The 23,638-nt window shown below is 36.7% G+C and overlaps 1 pseudogene; it reads right to left on the bottom strand.

Moving 5' to 3' along the window:
- Positions 1-7,987: 7,987 nt before the first annotated feature.
- LOC118541330 (U2 small nuclear ribonucleoprotein B'' pseudogene) overlaps positions 7,988-23,638 on the bottom strand; it is a 43,141-nt pseudogene continuing 27,490 nt past the window's right edge.

Genomic DNA, 23,638 nt, shown 5'->3' with positions numbered 1-23,638 from the left:
CCCTGTTTCATTTTTATAGGCTTCACAATTAAATATTGAATCTCTCAAAAATCGATTTTTCAAAGTCATTTTATTTTATATTGTCATGCACAGTCTATCAGAAGTAGATTGACATTTTTAGTTCTAATTTGTTAATATTGGCCTGTTTTATAATTCCCTGTTTTCCAAAATGTTCTATGCTCCATATCGCATTACTTCTTCTTGCTCATGTTCTTCTAACACAGTTACAATTATAAATATAATAAGTAAATAAAGTTTTGAATAAGAATTTATTTATTTGCTTTTATTCCCCCCCAAACCTCAGGCCTATTCTAATTTTATTTCCTCTTCTTGTTTTTCTGTTCCTAAAGTAGATTAAATATTTGTGAATTTTGATATATAACTGATTCATCTTACTGATAAGCATTATGATTGTACTAGAAAAGAAACCAAACCCTAAATACATGTTGTTACTATACACATGTAAATATTTTATGTACTTTCCTATGCAATTAAGACTTCTTTCATTGTAATCCAAGAATTACTTCATGGGCTTTTTCTCAATCTTTTCTTTCATATTCTGTCCTACAGTCCTGGCAATGCACAGGTATTAATAACTAATATTAGCCTATTCATAAAGAATTTTCCACATATTCTCTTTCAAAAATTATCTCAAGACAGCTTTTAGTTTTAATTTTTTGTGTGGGGCAGAAGAAGCAGAATTTTTAGAATTTCTATATGAAGCCATCCTGATGATAAAAAAATTTAAAATCATATATTAAGTCCACCTATATTTTAGCCTTTTACTGTTGTAAAGCAATTCTAACCACTCAAGTGGCTTAAAATAACCAACATTTTCTTTTTTTATTTAAAATTTTTTAATTTTAATTAATTTATTTATTTTTATTATTATGTTATGTTAATCACCATACTTTACATCATTAGTTTTTGATGTAGTGTTCCATGATTCATTGTTTGTGTATAACACCCAGTACTCCATGCAGTACGTGCCCTCTTTAATACCCATCACCAGGATAACCTATGCCCCCACCCTTCTCCCCTCTAGAATCCTCAGTTTGTTTCTCAGAGTCCATAGTCTCTCATGGTTCATCTCCCCCTCCAATTCCCCCCCTTCATTTTTTCCTTCCTACTATCTTCTTCTTCTTCTTCTTCTTTTTTTTTTAACATATAATGTATTATTTGTTTCAGAGGTACAGATCTGTGATTCAACAGTCTTACACAATTCACAGCGCTCACCATAGCACATACCCTCCCCAATGTCTATCACCCAGCCACCCCATCCCTCCCACTCCCCACCACTCCAGCAACCCTCAGTTTGTTTCCTGAGATTAACAATTCATCATATCAGTGAGGTCATATGATACATGTCTTTCTCTGATTGACTTATTTTGCTCAGCATATTACCCTCCAGTTCCAAATGATGGAAAATAAAGAAGCTGAGAAAAAGAGAGATAAACAACTACTGGATCACGAGGGCAGAATTCGAGAGATAAGTGATACCATAAGATGAAACAACATTAGAATAATTGGGATCCCAGAAGAAGAAGAAAGAGAGAGAGGGGCAGAAGGTATATTGGAGCAAATTATAGCAGAGAGCTTCCTTAATTTGGGGAAGGAAACAGGCATCAAAATCCAGGAGACACAGAGAACCCCCTCAAAATCAATAAAAATAGATCAACACCCCGACATGTAATAGTAAAACTTACAAGTCTCAGAGACAAAGAGAAAATCCTGAAAGCAGCTCAGGAGAAAAGATCTGTAACCTACAATGGTAGAAACAGATTGGCAACAGACTTATCCACAGAGACCTGGAAGGCCAGAAAGGACTGGCATGATATATTCAGATCACTAAATGAGAAAAATATGCAGCCAAGAATACTATATCCAGCTAGGCTGTCATTGAAAATAGAAGGAGAGATAAAAAGCTTCCAGGACAAACAAAAACTAAAGGAATTTGCAAACACGAAACCAGCCCTACAAGAAATATTGAAAGGGGCCCTCTAAGCAAAGAGAGAACCAGCATTTTCTTATCTATTCTGATTCTGTAGTTTGAGCTCAGATGATTTTTCTGCTCCAAGTCATCTGGGGAATCAACTGATTTAGAAGGTCAAAGATGACTCCTCACATGATTTGCAGTTGGTGCTGGGTGCTCTGTGGGCACTGCTGATAGGAACATTTTGCTTCTCCTCCTGTTATTTTCCCCATCTCTTGGGCTTCTTGCAGTTGCTGATTTGGTTCCAAAAAGCAGAAAGTGGAAGCTCCCTGTTTTCTTAAGGCCTAAGTATGGATGTCCCCAAACATCACTCCCATTGCATTCTACTTGCTAGAACAAGTTTTGAAGCCAGCCCTGAGTCAAGAGAAAGGTAAACAACCTGTACCACTTGATATCAGGTGTCTCATGCACATACAGAGTGGAAGAATTATTGGAAGCTATCTTTGAAAACTAATGGAGAGAAATATTTTAAAGTGTTGAGAGAAAAAAACCCCACCGACCTTGAATTCTGTATCCTGCTACATTATCCTTCAAAAGTGAAAGAGAAATAAAGACTTTCCTCAGAAAACAAAGTTCCGGGAAACTTATTGCGCTAGATGTACCTTGCAAGAAATGTTAAAAGTTCATCAGAGAGAAGGAAACTTATATATATCAGAAATTCTGGTCTACATAAAGGAAGAACATCAGAGACTGGATAAGTGAAGCATCAGAAGGACTTTCTCAACAACTGTTCAAACTTGGAGTGCAACATGGAATAGGAAGCTTTATCAACCCAACCAGATGTCCATTTAACAGCATCCCTTCTTCCCAGTGGTTATTTGGTACATAGAAATCATCATAAGTGGATCTGTGGAAACATGGGGACACATGGCAACCCTAGGAAGAGAGTTTCTGCAGGAGCCTTGTCAGCTGTGTCCATAGGATCTCAGAGAAATCAGGGTGACCAGTATGGGCTATACTAAGAGCCACCTTACCCTCTTGACAATTCCTCTGAAAGTGCTGCTGGAGAGTTAGTCACTGATTAATTAGCTTGGCACTAAAAGAAAAGTTGGGTGGTGAGTAAGGGCTATGCTTTATGAAACATGGCTATTTTTAAACACTAGCTTCATCTTCAGAGTGGCAAGCTGTTTTCACTGATATTGGGGCAGATGCTAATGAGGGAATGGAGATGGATATGGCTGAGAATAGGCTTAGCATTTAATTTCTCATATAAATTTAAAAAGTATTGACTATATGTGAAGAATTATACATTGCATCTCATGCATATGTAACTGATATTAAAAAATAATATTGCTCTCAAAGAAGGAAATCTTTTTATTGAATTTTTAAGGATGTCTTTTCCTCTAAATATGCTTAGTAGTCATTTCAATGCATAAATAGTAGCAAAATTTATTATTTTAGCTTTCTAGGAAGTACTGAATAAAATATGCTTTGAATTTTGTAAATAAAAGAATTGGTGAATTTCTTTAAAAATTAAAAGATAATAAAGGGCATATTATTAATAACTTTATGCCAGTAAATTTGAAAACTTACATAAAATGAACAAATCTCATGACATACACAGGTAACAAATCTCTCTCTAGAAGAAATAGATAACATAAAAAACCATATATCTACTAGAGAATTTGAATATATAATTGAAAACTTTCCCAAAAAGTAAATTCCAGGTCCAGATGCCATTATTAGTGAATTCTACAAAATACTTAAGGCAAAAACTGATCCTCAATTATTACTGTTTGAGCCAAAAACAAATAAAATATAAAATAACATTTAAAATAAAATAAAAACAAAACTAAAAAGACAAAGTTAAAATTCCTTTGCAGCTTGGAGTTCACCATATAAGGCAAGAAAACACCTATCTGGTCTTAGCAAGAGAGTTTACTGGGCTGAATCAGGTCAATCTACTTGGACAGTTTAGTAGAAGCTCCAGAAATCAGGAGTGTAATTTTTAAAATCGTAAAATCATGGCTTCTATGTAAATATAAAATGAACATATTCAAAAATTTATTTAACTTATGAAGTAATGACAGAAGGCCTCTTCGGACACTATCAGAAGGTGACCTGCAGGTCAATATGACAAGAGTGAGATTCAAGGTAGAAGAAAGCAAAGCACAAAAGACAATGGCAAAGACGCAGTGGATTAGAAAGGGCATGCTGAGCTAGTCTGGGGAAACACTGGAGACCATAGCAGAAGTGCATAAAATGGAAGTGCCTGAACACTCTAGATACCCAGTTAGAGTTAGCCCTATAAATAAACCACATAGCAAGGAAGGGGGAAAAGAATTTAAGACATCTTGAGAAGACGGAGTTCAAGGGTACAGAGAGGGACATGATATCCTCTCAGACTTGTGCAGAGTCCCCTGTCATATAGAGTAAGCAGAGGGAGGACAGGGGGATAAAATTTAAGATAAACACCTTGAGGGAGCCTTGCTCACAGTCACCACAGAATATAGTCATGGATTCCAGATATCTGGAAAAACTGCCAACCTGTGTAACAGAAAACTTGGACTGAGCTCTCTTCATTAATGAGAATTTATGTTTCTTCTCTTCTTTTCCTTTGAGAAAAAATTTTTCTTACTAGGTTTTCTTTTTCTTCTATCTTTTTTTTTTTGGTTTAGACTTATGTAATTCAGCCTCATTATAAAGAATTCAAATTAGAATATGAAGAAAAACAACCCTCAAAATACCGCTGGTTATTATTATTATTATTATTTTTTTTTATTTTATTTTAATTTTTTTATTGTTATGTTAATCCCCATACATTACATCATTAGTTTTAGATATAGTGTTCCATGATTCATTGTTTGTGCATAACACCCAGTGCTCCATGCAGAACGTGCCCTCCTCAATACCCATCACCAGGCTAACCCATCCTCCCACCCCCCTCCCCTCTAGAACCCTCAGTTTGTTTTTCAGAGTCCATCGTCTCTCATGGTTCTTCTCCCCCTCCGATTCCCCCCCTTCGTTCTTGCCCTTCTGCTACATTCTTCTTTTTTTCTTTCTTAACATATATTGCATTATTTGTTTCAGAGGTACAGATCTGAGATTCAACAGTCTTGCACAATTCACAGCACTTACCAGAGCACATACCCTCCCCAGTGTCCATCACCCAGTCACCCCATCCCTCCCACCCCACCCCCCACCCCAGCAACCCTCAGTTTGTTTCCTGAGATTAAGAATTCCTCATATCAGTGAGGTCATATGATACATGTCTTTCTCTGACTTATTTCTCTCCCACTGGTTATTATTAAGTTAATGTTCAGACATTGGTCTCTTTATATGTGCAGTTAAGAGTAGACACATGAAAAGACATCATCTGATAGGCAAACAAAATGTTCCTAAATGGGAGTGCACTATGAAGGCTCATTTAAGATGATTATTCAACTTATTTTAACTTGCTAATTGAAAATGAAGAAATTAAAGAAATTGCAAACACTTCGATATTTTCTATAGATACCTCTAAATTTAGAGAAAAAACATGAGAAAGGCTAAAAGGTTGAAATCATTGTGTTTTATTTCCTGAAACACATACTTCTGTTATAGACAGGCATTGAAAGACATTTACTACTTATACACATTCTCCCACCTGCCCTTCCAAAACTCCCAATTTTTAAAAATTGTAATATACGTTAATTGTCTAATTTTATAACATTTGTATTTCTTATTACATTGAGCTTTTGATTGGCTCCATTTTGTGTTAAAGTTGTTTAATTAATGAATTAATATTTAATTAATATTTTAAAAAGATGACCTTATATGTGGTGAATTCCCTGAAGGTTAGAGTGTTTGAGAATGTCTGATGTTTATTTAAACAGAATCAGGACTCGGTTGTAAGCAAATGTGAGGACACCATTTATTTTCTTAATCCGTTGCAGATTTGAGCCTTTCTTCTACCAGTCCTGTTTATTTTCTTCTTGGAAACATGAAGAATCTTTCTTTATTTAATTATTTCTTTAAACAAAATTATACATGTAAATAATTTTAAAAGTCAAATAGCCATACTATGCTTACAGCGAAAACCTAGGACTTCCTATTGCCCTCTTTTAATCATCGAGGCCGTACATTGAACCCTGAGAGCTGTTTCTTCTGCCAGTTGCCTCCATACTATAAATCCCATTTTAAAAAATTTTGATTTGAGTATAGTTGACACACAGCGTTAACATTAGTTTCAGGTATACAACATAGTGATCCAATGTCTCTATACATTATGCTGTGCTCAGCACAAGTGTAGCTCCCATCTGTCACCATACAATGCTATTACCATATCATTGACTATATTCCTTATGCTGTGCCTTTAGAAGTCACATTTTTATATTACCATTTCTTGGCCTTTCTGTTTTAGATATTATTTAATAACTTCCTATTATGGAAGATCTATATTTGCTTCTCTTTGAGGTAAATACTTTCTCTCCCCTGATGTTCCTAATGTAGTTTATATATCACTCTTTTTTTGAATTAATTTTTAATGTTCATGAATTTATGACAATGCAAATATTATTCACAGCTAAGAGAAGTATTGTACTGTGATTACAAGGACTTTTCTTAGGCAATGTTTTATTTGTCCTGGAATTAATGACTGCCTTGATTTTTTATTTTCTCGGTTCCCTGTATAATTTATTAATCACCAACTCTTTGACCTTAATAATGACCTAGAAAATACATTGAAATAGCTCAGTTGTTCTATCGTGAACTTTAACTTCTTGGCAGTATCCCTCCTGGAAGTCACCACCCTCCAACTCCTGTCTGGACTGATTGTCCTCTAGGACAACAGTTTTGCAACCGTTGTCTTAGGATTTGCCTTCTCCATGTTCCTGTTAATTTCCTTTGTGTATCTCTTGTATTGGATTCTGTGCTTTCTGTGCTGTCTATGTCTTCCTTAGTTTAATTATTTTAACTGTAGTCAATTAATTACTCTAACTGTAGTGAATTAATTATTTTAACTATAGTAAATCTTCCAGTTACTTTTTATTGGTAATGGATCTAAGAGAGATTTTTTTGAGGTCTTTATATATTAGAAAATGTCATTATTTGTCCTACACAATTGACTAGCAGACTGTAGGGAAATTCTTTTTTTTAAATTTTTAAAATTATTTTTATTATTTTTTAACAAATTTTTAAAGGATTTTATTTATTTATTTGAGACTGAGAGATACAGAGAGAGAGAGAGAGTATGAGCAGGGGGAGAGGCAGAGGGAGAGGAAGAAGCAGACTCCCCACTGAGCAAGGACCCCAATGTGGGGCTTGATTCCAGGACGCTGGGATCATGACCTGAGCTGAATGCAGATGCTTAACCAACTGAGCCACCCAGGTGCCCCTGTATGGAAAATTCTAATTTGAGATCATTTTCCCTTACAGTTTTAAAGGCATTATGCCATTGCTATAGGTAACAGTGATTTGGACATAGAGCCTATGGGAATTCTGTATCCTGATCTTTTATTGGTTACCTGTTTCCCTTCTTCTTTCTTTCCTTTCTTTCTTTCTTTCTTTCTTTCTTTCTTTCTTTCTTTCTTCTTTTCTTTCTTTCTTTTTTTCTTTCTTTCTTCTTTTCTTTCTTTCTTTTTTTCTTTCTTTCTTTCTTTTTGGAATACAAATTGAAGTTTGTTTTTTTTTTTAAGATTTATTTATTTATTTGACAGAGAGAGACATAACGAGAGAGGGAACACAAGCAGGGGGAGGGGGAAAGGGAGAAGCAGGCTTCCTGCCGAGCAGGGAGCCCGATGCGGGGCTTGATTCCAGGACCCTGGGATCATGACCTGAGCCGAAGGCAGACGTTTAATGACTGAGCCACCCAGGCGCCCCCAAATTAAAGTTTATTGAACAAAATTAAGGCCTTCATATTTCATAGTTCATTAATGCAAAACAAAGACTAGGTATTGTCTTAAAACATTCACAAAAATTTAACCTTCACTCTCCCTCACTCCCAACTAGTAAAATGGCCTGACCAAATGTTACCAAAACAAACACTGTAAATAACACCAAGTCCCATAAAGACCACTATCTCATATGCAATTTCTTGGCATAGGTGATCTTCATGGCATGAGATGGTGTGATTTTAAATCCTTGTAAAGCATCCCAGCAACTCCAGCCTGTCCATCATTTTCAAAGTCCATGAAAGCAATGTCATGCCTCCAGGTACCAAACGTACTTCCTTGAAACCAGGAAACTGATTAAACAGCATGGATCACATCATCTCATTAGTCTCTTCTGGGAAACTATTAAGGAATAAAATATACTGTGGAAGGTAATCAGAGACCTGAGGATTTGTGTTGAATTTCCTTGGGCATTGGCTGCATTTGGTGTTCCCTGACCAGGCTTTTTGTGTGAAGCTGTTGCAGAGAGTTCTACAGTTTTTGCGCTTTTCTTTTCCTTCTACTTAGTCAGCAAAAGTGCCACAGACTTTAGATATTATATCAGAATCTGTTTTTGCATTCTGGATTTCCATTCATTTACCATAAAATAGAAATCCTTCTAACTGTCTGAAGGCATTTGTGGGTGAGCCCAGTTCCTTAAAAATAACAAAGCCTTGCCCCCTCATCTTCATGGTCTTTAACACTACAATATCTACCACATGGCCAAATTGAAAAAACAGGGCATATAGGGAGCTCTTCAATTCTTCTTTTTTAATTTTGTCATTCATATTGTTGATATCAATTACATGATTTTGTCTGATATCCGTGTTCTGGATTAAAATATTCAAATAGCCTGAGGCCCACGCTGGTCCCGTGAGAACCGAAATCCCCTCTTCACTTTCTTAAGGCCATTAAGATCTTTATTTTATTCCAGAGATTCTAAAATCAAGTTATACTGTCACCTAATTGTGAGTCTCTTTTCATTCATTTTGTTGCCTTCTTGGTGGAGACTTTTCATTCTGAGATTCCACATTCTTCAGCTTGGTGAGATTTCATGAATTAATTCTGTGTCAATTTTCTCCCGTCCATTTTCTCTTTCCGTAACTCATGTTTTCTGAACTTCTGAACCCCAGGCTGATCCTTATTTATTTATTTTTTTCTTAAATTTTTTTTCCTCTTTTGTGTTTTTGCACTTTTTGGCAGATTTCCTCAATTTTGTCCTCTGCTCCTTAGAGTTCCAACAAACCAATCCTAATTCATGTTTTCCTTATTTCTTTCCTTGACTCAGATCATTCGTCTTGGCGGACATTCCACCTTCCCACCCCTCCCCTTCTCAGTTCAATTTCCATAGTGCTGCCATATTGATCTTTCTAAAATTTAAGTCAAACTACGTCATTCAAAAAATGTGAAGACTTCTGGCTTTATCTCATATTAGCCTTGGGAGTATTCCTTGAGTGCAGAACAGAGGACTAGTTAATATTTTCCAAACATCCATAAGCCAAGTTCTACTTTTTCTGTTTATCTGCTTCTCTTCTACCTCAATTCTTGATCCCTTTAAGACTTATCTCAAATATCATTTCGGCATGAAAAAAAATATGAAATAATGATCTCTATCTCATCTGAACCTCCATATGCATTTAGTAAATGTGTACCTTATGATACTTATCATATTCTATCCCACAATTTAGTTATCAAAACACTTGTCTTATTCTTCTCTTTACTTTCCTCAGTAACGCTAGTTCCTTGTCTTCGTTTTCTCCATAATGCTTAGTAAAATGGTCAGTGATCAACACATATTTACTGAATAGAATTGAAACTCAACCTATAAGGATAGTACACTAAATATCTATTTTGTTCTGAAGCATGAGAAAAAAAATATCATTTCCAAATGAAGATATCTTATAGATCAACTATGCAACTCTATCATCTATAATTAAGAAATTTATGATCCAAAAAATTGACCCTCTAATTACAGGACACGTACCAACTAACAGCAGACTACAGGAACCGAAGCCTGCTTTCTCCCAGGATGATGTTCAATTGGGTAAGTAAAACTGCTTTGACACAGCTGAAAATGCAGAAATGGGATCTTAGCTGTGCTGTGCTATAGCATGCCCTCCCCTCCTTTTATTAATCACATATGATATAAATTCTTCTCAGTAAATCATGTTTAAAATGCTATCAGCACACTGCTTAGTAAAGGGTGGTAATATAAAACCAAAGCACAGAATCATTTTCATCCAATTTCCTTCCAAATTAATAAAAATAGATAAGAAAGGCATTTCAAACTTAATCAAAAGGAAGAAGCACAATCTCTTGTCATAAGCTTAAAAGGTGAGGGCCACAATAAACACAAATGTTTGGTGAGGCCCCAGGGGATTGTAAATCTACTCCAATCTCCATTAGAAATGACAAATCTATAAAATCTAAGCAATTTTTACAATATTCCAATATTTGAAGAACAACATATGGTATGATATTCTCTGGTATAGGACTGGTTCACAATGTATCTGCCAGAGGAAGCTATGTTGTAATGAGAACAATTCAGATTATTAACACAAGATTTATATCATCTTAATTTTGTTTCATATATTTTCAAGAGCTTATTTTGTGAAACCATCCATCATCTCTTACGCATGTGAAGCTTAGTCACATCAAGGGAAACAAGTTTGAATTTGTTTCCATTTCACCTACACCTTACAAGTCTCTAATGGTTACAAATACAAAGACAAAAGAATCTTTTTACAAAACAAAATATGCAAATATATTAAAATGATTAGTTTTTAATATTTATATTTTTCAAGAATATCTGCAAAGCAGTGGAGTATAATGGTTAAAAAAAACAGCATTTGGAATCATATACTTGGCTTCAAATCACAGTTGGCCATTAATTATTAGCAAAGAAAGTTCAGGCCAGTTTAACAGCTTCTGTAGAATTCTGTTTCAGGAAAGCAATGGCTTTCTAGTAGTAATGTAAGAATGAGGTGAGATAATGTAGCAAAGTGGTTAAAACAGAAAGTAGAATTCAGTAGGTGCTCAATAAATAATGGTTGATTGTTATTTTCCCTGCTTAGAATTTCATTATAGTGAATAAAGATGTATACAGAAAAAAATAACTTCTTTTTCAACATTGGACACATAAATAAAATTGTCTTGGCTAATTTGGCATATTCAAATAAAAATTACCTTATAATGTTGCAAATTTTTGTCCTATTAGTGTACTTTTTGTTGTGAGTTGCAGGGAGTTTGAGGTAGAAAATCCATTAGGAGCTGTTATTGAAGTCTTCCTGAGAGATAACGAGCTTCTGTGTATTTATGTTGTTAATTGTAAATGTTTTCAATTGGTTAATTTTAGATTTTGAAACATAATACACTTTCACATAATACACTGAGATAAACAGGAACTGTGTTGAAGATGGATACCATTAAAAACTTCAAGAATTCCCATCTGAAATTGTTTATAAACTGTAATGTCAGCTTAACAGCAAACTGCATTTTTAAACTTGGGTATAATTTTGTATCTCAGTAATGTTTTGAACATTATATTATAATGAAGTTCTCACTGTATTACATTAAAGTCAAAGAATGGAAACTTTGAGAGCTTAGAAGTTTCACATTTTAAGCAGATGACAATATAGTTAATTTTGGAGGTTTATAATTTGCTAATACCACTGAGTTCAATGCAGATTTAACATCCGTTTATGTTAAGCATGTTTCTAAAGCTTCTTTTAAAATATATTTTTGTCCTTAGACATTTTCATATCTCAGATAATGAATATTTCTAGCTCCTCTAAAGTTATCTTGCTACACTATGAAAATTTCTATTCCAAATAAATTGAAATATATATGAAATAAAGGAGAGAATTGGACAGAAAACCCCAAATGACTGTGCATCAATGTGGACTTTTTTTAAAAATTAAGACTTTATTTATTTATTTATTTTCAGCAAAATTGAGGAGAAGATGCAGAGGTTTTCCATATACACCGTGCCCTCACACATGCATAGCCTGTCTCATTAGCAACGTCTGGCACCAGAGTGGTACCTAGATCACCACTGCTGAACCTTCACTGACACATCGTTATCACCCAAAGTCTAGAGTTTACATTATAGTTCACGCTTGCTGTTGTATATTCTATAGAGTTTGACAAATGGATAAAAACATGCATCCGTTTTTATAGTATTTTTACTGCCTAAAAATACTCTCTGCTTTCTCTACTCCTTTCCCCTGGCCCTCAACCCCTGGCAACCACTGATCTTTTTACTGTTTCCATAGTTTTGCCTTTTCCAGAATGTCCTATGTTGTGCTTATACCATATGTAGTCTTTTCAGGTTGTCTTCTTTCACTTAGTAACATGCAATTAAGGATCCTCCATGTCTTTTCATGGTTTGATAGCTCATTTCTTTTTAGCACTGTATGGGATGGTTATTTTTCAGAGTCAGATTTACCTTGTTAGTTTGAGTGACGTTAAAAGTTTTTATAATTTTAGGGGCGGAGCAAGATGGTGGAGGAGTAGGAGACCTGGATTTCGTCTGGTCTCAGGAATTCAGATGGATAGGGATTAAACCATTCTGAACACCTACAAACTCAACAGGAGATCGAAGAAAAGAATAGCAACAACTCTCTGAACAGAAAAGCGACCACTTTCTGGAATGTAGGACGTGCGGAGAAGTGAATCCCAGGCGATATTTGGGAGGATAGACGGCGGGGGAGGGGGCCTCCATCGGCCGCTTCTGGCAAGTGATAGAGCCTCAGACACAAAATCGGGACTTTTAGAGTCTGCTCCGCTGTGGGACGTCACTCCAGTGGCTAAGCGGGGGGTGGAACCCTCACTGGGACAGTGTGGTCTCAGGACCCTCGGGGTCACAGAAAGATTGGGGGTGCCTGAGTGCAGCAGAGCTCCCAGGTATCTGACTGGGGAAGCCGGCTGCAGAGACAGAGCCGAGGCGCGGGCTCTCAGCTCGGGGTTGCCATAAACCGTGATCTGTGGCACAGTCGGGCCACTGCTCCTCCAGCAGGGACCCAACAAGTGGCAGATCCAGGGAGACTCACCTTCCTCCCCTGGGAGGAGTGGTGCGGGAGTGCACTGCAGGGATCTGCTGGGTTTGGAGACTCCACACGGGGTTGGGTGTCAGAGATAGAAACGCTCGGTCACAGGTCAGGTGAGCATGGAGTGCGGTCAGAGACCAGGGAGATGGGAGTGATTGACTGCTTTTCTCTGGGGGCGCACTGAGCAGCGGGCCCCGAGTTCTCGGCTCCTTCGGGGCAGAGATTGGGAGGCTGCCATTTTCAGTCTAGTCCTCCAAAGGTGCACGGAAAGCTTCCAGGGAACAAAAGCTCCTGAGAGCAAACCTGAGCAGATTACTTAGCCCTGACCGGCAACTGTTTTTTTTTTAATTTTTCTTTTTCCCTTTTTCAACCAACATCTTATCAATCCCCTTTTTAAAAAACATTTTTATTTTTCATTTTTAGAGTCATATTCTATCCCTTCATAGTGGTTACCCTTATTTTTGGCATATATATACAAGTTGTTCTCTCTTTAAAATTTTGAGATACAGTTTCTTCTAACAGATCAAAATATACCTTAGATCTCTAGTGTATGGCTTTGTTCTAGTCTCCTGCCTGATCACATTCTCTCCCTTTTTTTTCTTTTTTTTTTTAAAATCCTCTTCTTTCTTTTTTCAAACAACTTCTTATCTTATCAATTCCTTTTATAAATTTTTTTTAAAGATTTTATTTATTTATTTGACAAAGAGAGATACAGCGAGAGAGGGAACACCAGCAGGGGGAGTGGGAGAGGGAGAAGCAGGCTTCCCGCAGAGCAGGGAGCCCAATGCAGGGCTCGATCCCAGGACCCTGGGACCATGACCTGAGCCGAAGGCAGACGCTTAATGACTGAGCCACCCAGGTGCCCCCCTTTTATAAAATTTTTATAGTTTTCATCTTTACAGTCATATTCCATCCCTTCATAGTATCAACCCTTATTTTGTACATATATAAGTTTTTCTTTCTTTAAAATTTTGGGAGGCACTTTCTTCTAGCAGACCAAAATACACCCCAAATCTAGTGTGTGGCACTGATCTGTTTTTGATCATATTCTGTTTTTTTTCTTTTGTTCTGTTTTTGTTTGTTTTTATTTTTTTGTTTTTCTTTTTTATTAGAGAAACCCTTTCTGGAGAAATAAAAGAACTAAAATCTAACCAAGTCGAAATCAAAAAGGCTATTAATGAGCTGCAATAAAAAATGGGGGCACTAACTGCTAGGATAAATGAGGCAGAAGAGAGAATCAGTGATATAGAAGACCAAATGATGGAAAATAAAGAAGCTGAGAAAAAGAGAGATAAACTACTGGATCATGAGGGCAGAATTTGAGAGATAAGCAATACCATAAGACGAAACAACATTAGAATAATTGGGATCCCAGAAGAAGAAGAAAGAGAGAGAGGGGCAGAAGGTATATTGGAGCAAGTTATAGCAGAGAACCTCCCTAATTTGGGGAAGGAAACAGGTATCAAAATCCAGGAGACACAGAGAACCCCTCTCAAAATCAATAAAAATAGGTCAACACCCCGACATGTAATAGTAAAACTTACGAGTCTCAGAGACAAAGAGAAAATCCTGAAAGCAGCTCAGGACAAGAGATCTGTAACCTACAATAGTAGAAACATTAGATTGGCAACAGACCTATCCACAGAGACCTGGAAGGCCAGAAAGGACTGGCATGATATATTCAGAGCACTAAATGAGAAAAATATGCAGCCAAGAATACTATATCCAGCTAAGCTGTCATTGAAAATAGAAGGAGAGATAAAAAGCTTCCAGGACAAACAAAAACTAAAGGAATTTGCAAACACGAAACCAGCCCTACAAGAAATATTGAAAGGAGTCCTCTAAGCAAAGAGGGAGCCTAAAAGCAACATAGACCAGAAAGGAACACAGACAATATACAGTAACAGTCACCTTACAGGCAATACAATGGCACTAAATTCATATCTTTCAATAGTTACCCTGAATGTAAATGGGCTAAATGCCCCAATCAAAAGACACAGGCTATCAGATTGGATTAAAAAACAAGACCCATCGATATGCTGTCTGCAAGAGACTCATTTTAGACCCAAAGACACCCCCAGATTGAAAGTGAGGGGGTGGAAAACCATTTACCATGCTAATGGACACCAAAAGAAAGCTGGGGTGGCAATCCTTATATCAGACAAATTAGATTTTAAACCAAAGACTGTAATAAGAGATGAAGAAGGACACTATATCCTACTTAAAGGGTCTATCTAACAAAAAGATCTAACAATTGTAAATATCTATGCCCCTAACATGGGAGCAGCCAATTATATAAGGCAATTAATAACAAAAGCAAAGAAACACATCGACAACAATACAATAATAGGGGGGGGACTTTAACATCCCCCTCACTGAAATGGACAGATCCATAAGCAAAAGATCAACAAGGAAACAAAGACTTTAAATGACACACTGGACCAAATGGACTTCACAGATATATTCAGAACATTCTATCCCAAAGCAACAGATGACACATTCTTCTCTAGTGCCCATGGAACATTCTCCAAAATAGATCACATCCTAGGTCACAAATCAGGTCTCAGCTGGTACCAGAAGATTGGGATTATTCCCTGCATATTTTCAGACCACAATGCTTTGAAACTAGAACTCAATCACAAGAGGAAAGTCAGAAAGAACTCAAATACATGGAGGCTAAAGAGCATCCTACTAAAGAATGAATGGGTCAACCAAGAAATTAAAGAAGAATTAAAAAAATTCATGGAAACCAATGAAAATGAAAACACAACTATTCAAAATCTTTGGGATACAGCAAAGGCAGTCCTAAGAGGAAAGTATATAGCAATACAAGCCTTTCTCAAGAAACAAGAAAGGTCTCAAGTACACAACCTAACCCTACACCTAAAGGAACTGGAGAAAGAACAGCAAATAAAGCCTAACCCAGCAGGGGAAGAGAAATAATAAAGATCAGAGCAGAAATCAATGAAATAGAAACCAAAAGAACAGTAGAACAGATCGATGAAACTAGGAGCTGGTTCTTTGAAAGAATTAACAAAATTGATAAACCCCTGGCCAGACTTAAAAAGAAAAGAGAAATGACCTAAATCAACAAAAACATGAATGAAAGAGGAGAGATCACAACCAACACCAAAGAAATAGAAACAATTTTAAGAACATATTATGGGCAACTATATGCCAGCAAATTAGATAATCTGGAAGAAATGGATGCATGCCTAGAAATATATCAACTACCAAAACTGAACCAGGAAGAAATAGAAAACCTGAACAGACCTATAACCACTAAGGAAATTGAAGCAGTCATCAAAAATCTCCCAATAAACAAAAGCCCAGGGCCAGATGCTTCCCAGGGGAATTCTACCAAACATTTCAAGAAGAATTAATACCCACCCTTCTGAAACTGTTCCAAAAAATAGAAATGGAAAGAAAACTTCCAAACTCATTTTCTGAGGCCACCATTACCTTGATCCCAAAACCAGACAAAGACCCCATCAAAAAGGAGAATTACAGACCAATATCCTTGATGAACATGGATGCAAAAATTCTCACCAAAATACTAGCCAATAGGATCCAACTGTACATTAAAAGGATTATTCACCACGACCAAGTGGGATTTATCCCTGGGCTGCAAGCTTGGTTCAACACCCACAAATCAATCAACGTGACACAATACATTAACAAAAGAAAGAACAAGAATCATATGATCCTCTCAATAGATGCAGAAAAAGCATTTGACAAAGTACAGCATCCTTTTGATCTAACTCTTCAGAGTATAGGAATAGAGGGTACATACCTCAATATCATAAAAGCCATCTATTAAAAACCTACAGCGAATATCATTCTCGATGGGGAAAAACTGAGAGCTTTCCCCCTAAGGTCAGGAATGCGGCAGGGATGTACACCAGCACCACTGCTATTCAACATAGTATTAGAAGTCCTAGCCACAGCAATCAGACAACAAAAAGAAATCAAAGGCATCCAAATTGGCAAAGAAGAAGTCAAACTCTCACTCTTTGCAGATGATATGATACTTTATGTGGAAAACCCAAAAAACTCCACCCCAAAACTGCTAGAACTCATACAGGAATTCAGTCAAGTGGCAGGATATAAAATCAATGCACAGAAGTCAGTGGCATTCCTATACACCAACAACAAGACAGAAGAAAGAGAAATTAAGGAGTCGATCCCATTTACAATTGCACCCAAAACCATAAGATACCTAGGAATAAATCTAACCAAAGAGGCAAAGAATCTGTACTCAGAAAACTATAAAATACTCATGAAAGAAATTGAGGAAGACACAAAGAAATGGAAAAGTGTTCCATGCTCATGGATTGGAAGAACAAATATTGTGAAGATGTCAATGCTACCTAGAGCAATCTACACATTCAATGCAATCCCCATCAAAATACCACCCACTTTTTTCAAAGAAATGGAACAAATAATCCTAAAATTTGTATGGAACCAGAAAAGACCCCAAATATCCAGAGGAATGTTGAAAAAGAAAAGCAAAGCTGGCGGCATCACAATTCCGGACTTCCAGCTCTATTACAAAGCTGTCATCATCAAGATAGTATGGTACTGGCACAAAAACAGACACATAGATCAATGGAACAGAATAGAGAGCCCAGAAATGGACCCTCAACTCTATGGTCAACTAATATTCGACAAAGCAGGAAAGAATGTCCAGTGGAAAAAAGACAGTCTCTTCAACAAATGGTGTTGGGGAAATTGGACAGCCACATGCAGAAGAATGAAACTGGACCATTTCCTTACACCACACACAAAAATAGACTCCAAATGGTTGAAAGACCTCAATGTGAGACAGGAGTCCATCAAAATCCTAATTGAGAACACAGGCAGCAACCTCTTTGACCTCAGCCACAGCCATTTCTTCCTAGAAACATCGCCAAAGGCAAGGGAAGCAAGGGCAAAAATGAACTATTGGGATTTCATCAAGATAAAAAGCTTTTGCGCAGCAAAAGAAACAGTCAACAAAACCAAAAGACAACTGACAGAATGGGAGAAGATACTTGCAAATGACATATCAGATAAAGGGCTAGTATCCAAAATCTATAAAGAACTTATCAAACTCAACACCCAAAGAACACAGAATCCAATCAAGAAATGGGCAGAAGACGTGAACAGACATTTTTCTAAAGAAGACATCCAAACGGCCAACAAAGACATGAAAAAGTGCTCAACATTGCTCGGCATCAGGGAAATCCAAATCAAAACCTCAATGAGATACCACCTCACACCAGTCAGAATGGCTAAAATTAACAAGTCAGGAAATGACAGATGTTCGTGGGGATGCAGAGAAAGGGGAACCCTCCTACACTGCTGGTGGGAATGCAAGCTGGTGCAACCACTCTGGAAAACAGTATGGACGTTCCTCAAAAAGTTGAAAATAGAGCTACCCTACGATCCAGCATTTGCACTACTGGGTATTTACCCCAAAGATACAAATGTAGGGATCCAATGGGGTACGTGCACCCCGATGTTTATAGCAGCAATGTCCACAATAGCCAAACTGTGGAAAGCGCCAAGATGTCCATCGACAGATGAATGGATAAAGAAGAGGTGGTATATATACACAATGGAATATTATGCAGCCATTAAAAGGAATGAGATCTTGCCTTCTGCAACAACATGGATCGAACTGGAGGGTGTTATGCTGAGTGAAATAAGTAAATCAGGGAAAGACATGTATCATATGATCTCACTGATATGAGGAATTCTTAATCTCAGGAAACTGAGGGTTGCTGGAGTGGGGGAGGTGGGAGGGATGGGATGGCTGGGTGATAGACATTGGGGAGGGTATGTGCTATGGTGAGCGCTGTAAATTTTGCAAGACTGTTGAATCACAGATCTGTACCTCTGAAACAAATAATGCAATATATGTTAAGGAAAAAAAAAAAGAAAATAGCAGAGGGGAAGAATGAAGGGGGGGATAACGGAGGGGGAGACGAACCATGAGAGACGATGGACTCTGAAAAACAAACTGAGGGTTCTAGAGGGGAGGGGGGTGGGAGGATGGGTTAGCCTGGTGATGGGTATTAAAGAGGGCACGTTCTGCATGGAGTAATGGGTGTTATTCACAAAGAATGAATAATGGAACACTACATCAAAAACTAATGATGTAATGTATGGTAATTAACATAATAATAAAATTTTTAAAAAAGTGTTTATAATTTTAAATAGGATATTTTAATATTTCATAAATATTTCTTAAAATGTACTGGATAGGAGAATTTATACTGTAGTATAGATTTATTTTTTAAAATAATTCATGAAATTAATAAAACATAAAGAAAAAGATCAAGATTTGATGGCTTCTTCATTTAATCAACTTTTAGATGACTGATGTGTTCTAAATTAGTATAAATTATTAAAAAATCCCTTAACTGAAAATGTTAATTTTTAAAGATTTTATTTATTTATTTATTTTTATTTTTAAAAATTTTATTATGTTATGTTAATCACAACACATTACATCATTAGTTTTTGATGTAGTGTTCCATGATTCATTGTTTGCGTATAACACCCAGTGCTCCATGCAGTACGTGCCCTCTTTAATACCCATCACCAAGCTAACCCATCCCCCCACCCCCCTCCCCTCTATAACCCTCAGTTTTTTTCTCAGAGTCCACAGTCATGGTTCGTCTTGATAGAGAGAGAGTGTGTGATCCAGGGGAGGAGCAGAGGGAGAGGGAGAAACAGACTCCGCCCTGAGTGTGGAGTCCAATGCAGGGCTTGATCCTATGACCCCGAGACCATGACCCCAGCTGAAATCAAGAGTCTGACACCCAACCAAATGAGCCACCCAGGCGCCCCCGTAAATGTTAATTTTAAAAAAAACTGATACAGTAAAATGTTTTCTTTTGCCACATAAACATTACTTTTGGAGGAGAGAAACCAAAGTTTTGTTTTGTTTTTTTCTTGATAATCATGGGTATAGGTATACTGCAATTTAAACACTAGCAGAAGAGTCAAACTAGAGAAGAAGAAATACCAACCAAATAGACAAAATGGCCCTCTTGAGCCTTATAAAACAATTCTATATTTTAGATAATTGTTCATGTGAATGAAGGGTGGCAGAACATGCCATCCTCAAAATATGTCTCTTTGGTATGAGGATTATTTTGAGCCAATTATTTTGAGAAAGATTTCACAGAAGGATCTCTGAGAATAGAGTTGAAATTGCTTGTAAGGGAAATTTCCATTTATATAGGAAATCCCCATTAGTAAGGATGTCTCCCTCTGTGTATCAGGCAGAAAAGGATGACTAAATCACAAGAAATTCTTATCAGTGGAGAAGACACCAACTTGAAATCTGCATGATGAACTTTAGTCTTGTTTACTATATTTTTCCTGGTTACCTCCCCACAACTGATCTCCCCCACACTCTTCTCTCTTTTGCTGAAGACAATATTTAAGGCTGAATTCTAAGATACCTCTGACCATTTTTATTTTCCCCTGAGTATTTCCCATGAATACGTGAAATATACATGTTAATAAAATTCTGTTTTTCTCTTGTCAATCTGTCTTTTGTTACAAGGTTCCCAGTTGAGAAATTAAAGGGGTAGAGGGAAATTATTTTTCCTCCACTACAGTTTAATGACTTTCATTGAAACCATTTTGAAATGAACTATTCTCCAACCAAATAATAAAATTAAATATCTCCTGTAAACCAATGACATGGTTTTGTAAAAAAAATAAAGAATGGACTACATATAAATATTTGATTTTATTTATTAAATATTGCTAGGGAAAAATATCTTACTATTTTAAAACTAACAGAATTATCATTAACGGATGGTTTTCAAAACCCAAAATACTTTATGTCTAATACTTCATGTGACAAGTCAATTAATTTGGTTTTCTAGGTGAGAGTATGATATTTGAAGCTAGTTCATCTTGGTGGGTATGGTGGAAATCATATTTTTGAGCATCAGATAAACTGAGAGTCTTGACATTTTTGAGTGTCTCTTTGGATTACTGATCACTCCTGTTTTGAAAGCTTTGCAGGGAAAAATAAACTTGGCCATACTTTATGATACAAAATGCTGGGAATTTAGGACTATATATATTCAGATGTTGAAACAAGTCCGAAGTTACTTCCTAAAGAAAAGTCTATATTTGAGTGTAGTCACCTGTGGCAGAAGTGCTAATCCAATATTCTTTGCCCCCTTCATTCCAATAAGAACCTCAATTTCTAAGTGGGCATTTTGCCCACCAGCTGAAATATTTTATTTCTCAGGATCTCTTGAGGATAAATATAGCCAATGACCAAGTTTTGGCCAATGAGTTGTAATTGGAAGCATTGTGTGCAACTTCTAAAATATCTAATTCTGAGATCCCTTTATTTTTCTTTTTACTGACTAAAATGCAACATTTATACCTGAAAAATGAGCACTAATCTTGAACCATGAGACAGTACACTAAAGGTGTTTAGAACAGCAGAAGGAGCCCGGGACCCTGATGAACACCACAACTGGACTGTCTACTAGGAATTTCTTTTATCTAAGAGAGAAATAAACTACTACCTTATTTTATTAACTGTTAGTTGTTGTCTCTGCATGCAGATGAACTTAACACTTACTGAGACTATACTATTTCTGCTCTAGATTTCTATTGAGGCTAGGGGGAAAAAGTCTCTGCTAGTGTATGTATGTATATGAAAACTATAAATCTTAATGAAAGATAAAAAAGACTTACATTAAAAAGGCCTATACAGACTGTCTGCAAATGTTTTAATAGATATTTTTAAACCTGACTGTTTCGTTCCTCAAGCTATCTTCTGATGCCTGACATAAACCCAGCTGAATCTTTCAGATTCATATTCCACAAACATTTGTCAAGTGCCCAATATGCATTAGGCACATTCTGATTCTTTAATCATATGTGTTCGTCACAATGACCCTGCAGGATATGTGGTATTTTTACAATTTTACCATGAATAAGAAACTCAAAAGGAATATAATGCATCTTCAATGTTCCTGCTGGTGAGCGGTGGAGCTCCTTGGATCAGGTTAGAATGCATTTCCTCGACGACACTCAGAGAAGCGGTCATCCAGCTTTCCTTGAGCTTTCAGAAATGTGGACACGAATATCACATGAGGCAAATCATTTCATTCATAGAGATCATTTTCTTAAAAAAAATCTACATATTTTATTGTAGAAAACCAATCTATAACTTCCAACCACAAACTTATTTTACTCTTTGGGGTCATATAAAGCACATAATCCCAGCTTCTGACTAAATCAGTTCAAATATGTGAGGTCAACTCCCATGTCCCCTTGTAAACTTTTCTGCCTGAGTGTAACATCTTTAGTGTTTCACCATTCAACATGTCACGTGGCTTGAGTTGCTCACACTTCTAGTTTTGGTGATATAGACTAAAAGCATATTAGTTTCATTGTTGTTGGCTAGATTGTTTATTGGATCAGTTAACATTTAACTTCTTATAAGTATATTTCCCTATAGTTTCCATTACTTAAAATGTAATTAGATTTAACCCAAAAGAACAGCAAAGACAATAAATACAACTCTTTGTAAAAAGTGGTTTAATGAACCCTGTCATGTCAAATATAACACTTGGGAAAATAATGTGTCTGTAGGTAATTTTATTTCAAAGACTAGATCTATAATTATAATTTGAGTATGATAGAACTCATTGACTAAGTGAATCTGTTTTTCCTGCTTGAAGCTCTGCTTGGTTACCTTTCACTTGCCAAGTATCTTTGCTCAGAATGACCAGTGCAAAATAACTGACTTCCCGACTGTTGGCCAACTCTGTGCTGTTGTGTTATATTATGTGAACCTCTGTTTCAGTGCATCCTTTCCTCACAGTATTTTAGATTACCCTCAACTCTTTCTAAACTGTGGTTTGGTATATAGGTCTCCCATCCAAGTACTAATGATGCCCAATCCTGCTTAGCTTCTGAGATCAGATGAGATTGAGCGCATTCAGGGTGGTATGGCCATAGACTGGTTTGGTGTATGGGAACCACTAGCTATCTCCAGTCCTCTATGGAATCAAGTGCAACATAAGTAAATACATAAATAAATACATAAAGGACTATCTGATGACACTCTACTGCACAGCTGTGTCAGTCCAGCCTTGCACATTTATGCTGGAATCCATCTGATGACTTCATTTCCCTGATGACCAACGTGCATCTTATTCATGTATCAAACACAGCTCAGGAGCAGCTTCTTCTAAGAGGCTATCCCTCTTCTTGCTCTGGCTTCCAATAACAACTTCCAGCTCTGGATTCTATAACCCTGGTGTTTAGAACCATGTAACTGTCTGTAGTTTATGATACTCTATTTTGTATGATTATCTGTTTCTTATTTTATCGAGTTGCTAGATCCAGACATTTGGGAATGTTTCTGGACTCATCATGCTCCCTGTCATCCTCACCCTCTTCTTTTCTCTCCTCACGCAGTCATTCACTAAGTCCTGTGAAGATTCTACCTCAATCTACTCTGATGTGCATGTCCTTTGTTTGTGTCTCATTATTTCAATGGTGTCCTTGCTTTCACTCCCCTCTCTTATGTGTTTACTTTGCAAACTGCCAGCAAAGTTAAATTTCTAGAACAAAAATCTGATCACATCTCTTCTCTGCTTGAAGTCTTGCATAGACGCTCCTATCTGTTACCACAAACATCCAAATACCTGTTATTCTGATACTCATTTCTCACAGTACCTATGTGCCCTGACCTCTCCTGTAGCTTTCTA

The sequence above is a fragment of the Halichoerus grypus genome, chromosome 13, assembly GCF_964656455.1.
Source record: "Halichoerus grypus chromosome 13, mHalGry1.hap1.1, whole genome shotgun sequence".
In the NCBI taxonomy this organism is placed as follows: domain Eukaryota; kingdom Metazoa; phylum Chordata; class Mammalia; order Carnivora; family Phocidae; genus Halichoerus; species Halichoerus grypus.
Note: the sequence above shows the minus strand (reverse complement) of the source record. Positions and strands in the feature narration are given on the sequence as shown.